The following is a 6,476-nucleotide window of genomic DNA, read 5'->3' on the forward strand; positions in this document are numbered from 1 at the left end:
AAAAAATGGAAATTTATATATAAATGTTAAATGCTACAGACAATAGCTCAGTGCAGGTAAACTGGCTAAAGCACAGTCCAAAATGGACCTCCACCCAAGAAAAGTCTTGTTAAGTGTTTGGTGGGATATTGTTGGTGTGATCCGCTTTGAGCTGGTGCCACTCAATGTAACGATTACATCAGACTTTTATTGTGAACAGATGTCAAATTATTCTCTCTACATTCTTTTCCTCCAAACCCCAAGAATTTTATAGAAGTGACATTCAGAAGCTTGTGAATCATTGGCAGGAAGTAATTAATAATAATGGTACATACATTATTGATTAAATTACATTAAAATCGTTTGAAATCTGTTCTCTTTTTCTGAATCTAAAATCGGACATTACTTAAGGGATAACCTGATAGTTATAAAGCATCTCCTCATAGTATGTAACGTTTTGGACATTTGTGGATTTTATTGAGCATTCACACAATTGTTTAAGCTATATTTCATGCAATATTGTTTCCAGGTTTAATTTCGTAGCACCAATTTTTAAAAATATTATCTGAAAAACATGCTTCTAGAATCCCGTAAGATCAGCATGCTTTGCATAATATGTGTTGACTTTTGATCTCACAAATTAGAATCCACCTTTTAAGCATTTTGTTTACAGGCCAACTTATTTTTCGTTCCGTGTACCGAATTTAAGAGTCCCCCTTTAAGCAGCTTTAAAATTAAATATCTTTGAAAATACAAAATTTTTATTTTTAATATTCAAATAATTCATAAACTTGCTTTTACATTTCAATAGGTTATATACAAAAACAGGCTTTTCAACCTTCTCGCATTCGCCGAAACTATCTCGAAGTCGTATATATTACTCTGGATACTTCCAGAAGACACAAAATCCTGGGTTCTCTAAAACCATTTCCCTTGCAAATTAAAAAACTTTCGTGTTCCGTGAAAGAAAGAATGAAAGAGTCCTAGAAAAAGAATATATTACACAAACAGATTTGTTTAAATAGTGAAAATAAATATTTCTTTTAGAAATTATAATGTTTAATTTGCTATTTTGATACAAATTTTTAAACAAAAGTTTGTCATTATTTTGGAAATAGTTTTTCTTGATAAAGTTTATTAATCTGTCACTTTATGTTATTAGCCTTTATATTCCAAAAATTTTTATATGATGTATATAAATTATGAAAATTTCTCCTCAGAATTATATAAATAAAAATTAAAAGGGAACCCTGTACAACGCACATGTAACGTTATAATATGTTTAACAACACACTACAGAAGATCCAAATACAGCAAAATAAAGTATTAAGAGTAGCAAACCAACTACCATGATACACACCCGTAAGCTATATGCACCAAATCAGTAACCTACCAACTGTCAGAAACAGGTTCACAGAAATATCTTATTAAAATTATTTAAAAGCAGAACACAGAAATCAACTAACTGTATCATTGTGTAAATTAACCAGTGCACCTACAAAATACATTTCACCATATAACATATTTCAACAATCACAAATCACTCAACAAAATACATAATCACAGATAAGGTGAATATATGCTTATATTTATATGTATTTCCCTTCAGATCCGTGCACAGGACAGGCAAAACATTTGGCGCCTGTTCTGTGTAAGTGGGTTTTCTCGGGATAATCCCGTTTCCACCCACATCCAAATCTCATGCATTGGATCTTTAGATCCCAGCCAAAGTAACATTCTTACCCAACCCTGAATCGGGTCGTTTTAAGTTGATATCTACTTTTCGGGCTCCGGCCTGACTCACCTCTCCTGTGCCGCCTTTGTCTCGCTCCCTCCTTTCTCACCCGTCAGTTTTGTAATACCCCACCGCAATTCATCACCTTAAACAAGTAAAAGTAAAGTACAGGCAAATTTCCAAGCAAAATTAAATAATCTTCCATGTGAGGGGACCCTACGTTCCTGACCACCCCTGTTGGGGAGAGAGTTCTTCAGACTTCTCTATCTCAAAACTAAACCCCCGTCAGGTTCGTTTGTCAAGTTTTCCGCATGTAACGTTGTTATTTACGGGAAGAGAACTGGATTTCAAGGTGTGAGATACCTTGTGGCTTTATTGTCCTAACAAGTGACGTTCAGCTAACTAGCATACGTTTAGCGGGAATAACTGATGTAAACAACTTACCGAAGGAAGTTTATCAAATGTAAGTATTTAGTTATTTTAATTATTTTATATCACACTGCGCAGTAAGACAAAGGAAACTAATATACCATTCGGCCACAAAAAAGAAAATAATGAAAAAAAAAACATATAGAAGTAGAGTTTGGTAATTTCTCGTCCACAGGGTGTACTGAGGTCTAATATGAGGCAATTATCTAATATGTGAAAACAATCAACGAAGAAGACTCTAGTGATAAAATTAACACAACCTCCACTACCAGTAAATGATCAAATCCAAAATTAAGCTGAAATGGAAAAATATTCATGTCCAGGTATTAACTACTCACAGGACATTGCTCGACGGGGAAGTATAATTACTTTCTCGTCTGAAGTCGAATGGTGAAAGAGCTATACAATGAGATATCGGAGCTCTGCCCGCCACGGGTATCGAAACCAGCTTTCTAACAGTGTGAGTCCGCAGACATACCACTGTACCATGAGGGGGCGACTCAAATGATAAACAAATGGACAGTGAATAAAGATATTGGTATAAAGTATTGAAATGCGAAGTAGCGATTGTAATTTGTAAAATTGTTATCACATCAGGATTTAGAGGATACGACGAAAGTTTGAAATTAAACAGGAAAGATAATTATTTATACTGTCTTAAATATCTTGGGGAAATTTGATGATTTTTAAAGATTCATTTGGAACGTTTTAATAATCGGAGGGCCCAGCATGGCCAGGTGGTTAAGGCACTCGACTTGTACGTAATCAAGTAACCGAAAAGTATTAGTTTATGAAACTACTAGTAATGAAATAATGTTACCAAAAAAGGATTGATTCGTTTTTAATATTTTTTTTGTTTTGTTTTGTAATTTGTTATGGATTAGTTACCTAAACTGAAAGAAAATTTGAAAGCTATAATAATGACATTAAACATTTCGAAATATAATTATCCACGGCTCATAGAACGCCTCCAGGTTTGTTTGTTTTTTTTCTTCTTCAAGTACAAACTTTTAGCTCGTAGCTTCGTAATCTCTCGACACATCTGAGATCTGATTATAGTTCTGGACTAAGGAAACCAACTCTTTAGATTGGTGTATTTGACCATACCCAAGCTCTCATAGATTAAGTTACTATAATCCTGCCTAAAAATTTTCAATTTGAGGTTACTATTACGATTTAAATTGTATTTTAGATTTAGAAGGTAAATAAACGTATCGAATTTATGACATTTGTCAGCAAGATTGATATATTTTGTTTTCTCAATACAAATATATTTTAATAGACAAATAATACAATTTATAACAACGGTTATTAAAAATAGTTCTAAATAATGGTTTATATATAAAGGGTTTACAAACTTACAAACAATATAAAGTCTTCTGTCTGGTCTGAAACTTTCTTGATATCTCATTGAGGGTTCATGATGAGAGAATTAATTCCGAGTTGATGTAGATAATGTTCACTTAACAGGGAATTCGCTCCATTTTCTATGCTGGTCCCACTTGAATTTTTCACCGCCAATGTTATATAATGTCTCGTTACTGTTGTTTTGAATTAATCACAAAGCTACACAATGGGCTATCTGTGCTCTGTCCACCATGGGTATCAGAACCCGGGTTTTAGCATTGTGAGTCCACAGACATACCGTTGAGTCACTGGGGGGGTATAATGTCTCGTAAAAATGCTTATGTCCGGTGCGAATCCGCTTAATTTGAATATTTTGTGATATTTGCAGTTAATAAACTTTCCTGGTCAGATATCTAAACTTTCCCGTCTCGTTGATTAATTTTTGTAGGCGTGAGTGAAGTTTCTAGAAATTTCAGCTTGTACAATAATACTGATAATACAGTGGCATTTAGATATATTGTTGATTCTTGCCCCCCCCTCCAGTGGCTCAGCCGTATGTCTGCGGACTTATATCGCTAAAATCCGGGTTTCGATACCCGTGATGGGCAGAGCACAGATAGCCCATTGTGTAGCTTTGTGCTTAATTAAAAAAAAAGCAAATTGTTGATTCTTACATTCAGCAATCCGTTAGAACTTTAGTCAATAAACAGGAATATCGCAACGCAATATTAAATATTATTTTAAATTACATAAACATCGATATTAAAGTAGTATATAATATGAAATCCGTCACAACAGGCTGATGGAGATCCTGATGAGTAATAAACTTGAATCAGGTACACACACACGTGCTCTATGCTTGGGGTTAGTGGCGCACAAAAAATATAGCTAATAAAAAAAGAAGGGGGATATTTCATTGATTAATTTACGCTAATCCTGCCCAAAATAATTTATAATGCTGTGACTATTGAGAAATGTGCCTTACTTGGTGTTACAATATATAACAAAATAAAACGTGAATGTTTGAGAAATGTACTGAATTATGTACAAGTGATATATACATTGAGTCATTTAAAGTAGAAACAGCCTTTCTGTTGTTATTTTGCAAATAAATTGCTTATTGCCCAAGTAACATGAATGACTCAATAACGGTTTACATTCTACTTACTAAACTCACAGGATCGTTTATTTTCAATTTCATTTAAAAAACAAACAAACCAGTTTGCATTCGAAGTCTTAAAAGTTGAGATACGAGGTAGGTATTTATTCTTTAATTATTGAGTTTATTATATTATTACTATATATATATACTCACATTTTGCTTACAGAGGCGATTGGTAGATTTAGACGATGGATTCTGGAAAGAAAAAAAAATTCGGGCCCGGTTTGAAAGTGTGCCAAACAACTGAAAATTCATTCAAAATACCCTGTTAGAATTATGATGTTATTTTTATCTGTGGTATATAGCTACTCGCAGAATGGTTTCGGGTCTGTTTTCTTTCAAATACAAACTTTTAGGTCACAGCTCTGTCTATTTACCGATTTGAAATCTTAATTCAAGCCTAACTATTGAAAATTCCCTCTTGTTTATCGCGGCAGCTTCTTCTAAATTATCTGCTGAAAATAATTCAACATTCAAGTTCACGTAACGATAACAAATTACTTTATTTATTCCTTCAACATTTGTACGAACTGGCCCGGCATGGCCAAGCGCGTTAAGGCGTGGTACTCGTAATCTGAGGGTTGCGGGTTTGCATCCCCGTCGCGCTAAACATGTTCGCCCTTTCAGCCGTGGGAGCGTTATAACGTGACGGTCAATCCCACTATTCGTTGGTAAAAGAGTAGCCCAAGAGTTGGCGGTGGGTGGTGATGACTAGCTGCCTTCCCTCTAGTCTTTCACTGCTAAATTAGGGATGGCTAGCACAGATAGCCCTCGAGTAGCTTTGTGCGAAATTCAAAAACAAAACAAAATTCTACGAACTTGAATATTTATAAATCTTCCATAAATCGGTGTAGCCCTATGTTACAAATGACGTTATCCAGGTCAAACAAATCAATCTACTTGCGCAAAGTAATTGTGACAGCTAATACACTAACTGATCCACATTCTAGTTTGAAGTTACTATTTATCTTTAGATAACTCCGTACATTTTTAACTATATCCTTGACAATGTTTCAAATATTTCTTTAACTAACATAATGGCGCTTCAAGAAACTTAATATTTATAATCTACGTTTAGAATATACTCGAAAAAAATTGAATGTAATTTTTTTAACTTTGTAGGCGTTTTACGCTCTTTAACGATTGCAGCAATATGTTAAATGAAGGCATTTCTACACATAAAAAACCCACGTTAAAAATGAAAACTGCAAGCTGTATTAGTCTTTTAAAATTGCAGACGTAAACACGAAACAAGTAGCAAACAACAATATGTAGTAGTGAGTGATGAATGAAATTCAATTAATAAAAGAAAATCTGATGTATTTAAACTATAATCCATGGCACCCCTTTCACAGAACCCTTAGAATTTTTTTTAAAAATCGGCTACAGCGTTGACTCGTAAATTAGAAGAAGAAAAAAGCTTTCAAAATTTATGTTCTGGTTGTGATGAATGGGTCTAATCAAAGTGTTAACTACTATTTCATTTATAATTTTGACAGTACTACTTCAGACAAGAAACTTTGAAATTTTAAAACTTACAAAACTAAATATAGTTTAGGGACAAAGAGTCAGCTCGAATTCAGATTTTCCTGAAAAAATATTTTCTATTTCAACTGGAACAACTACTGAAACCTGCCCTCAAGAGACAATCATTTTGTTTTCCATTATGTTTAGGAACACTTACACATCAAACACGTTCGCCTTTTCAGTCGTGGGGGCGTTACAATTATTACAGTCGATCCCACGATTCGTTGGTAAAGAGTAGCCCAAGAATTGGCGGTGGATGGTGATGACTAGCTGCCTTCTCTCTAGTCTTACACTGTA

General features: G+C 34.1%; 1 long non-coding RNA gene across 1 annotated transcript; it reads right to left on the reverse strand.

Moving 5' to 3' along the window:
• Positions 1–671: 671 nt before the first annotated feature.
• Positions 672–6,404, reverse strand: LOC143226751 (uncharacterized). The gene is made up of 3 exons (XR_013014730.1): positions 6,337–6,404; positions 4,806–4,847; positions 672–962 (listed from the first exon to the last, which is right to left on the reverse strand). It is a non-coding gene; the product is annotated as an uncharacterized LOC143226751 (long non-coding RNA).
• Between the last annotated feature and the right edge of the window lie 72 nt (positions 6,405–6,476).

This window comes from Tachypleus tridentatus, chromosome 9 (assembly GCF_004210375.1).
Source record: "Tachypleus tridentatus isolate NWPU-2018 chromosome 9, ASM421037v1, whole genome shotgun sequence".
In the NCBI taxonomy this organism is placed as follows: Eukaryota; Metazoa; Arthropoda; class Merostomata; order Xiphosura; family Limulidae; genus Tachypleus; species Tachypleus tridentatus.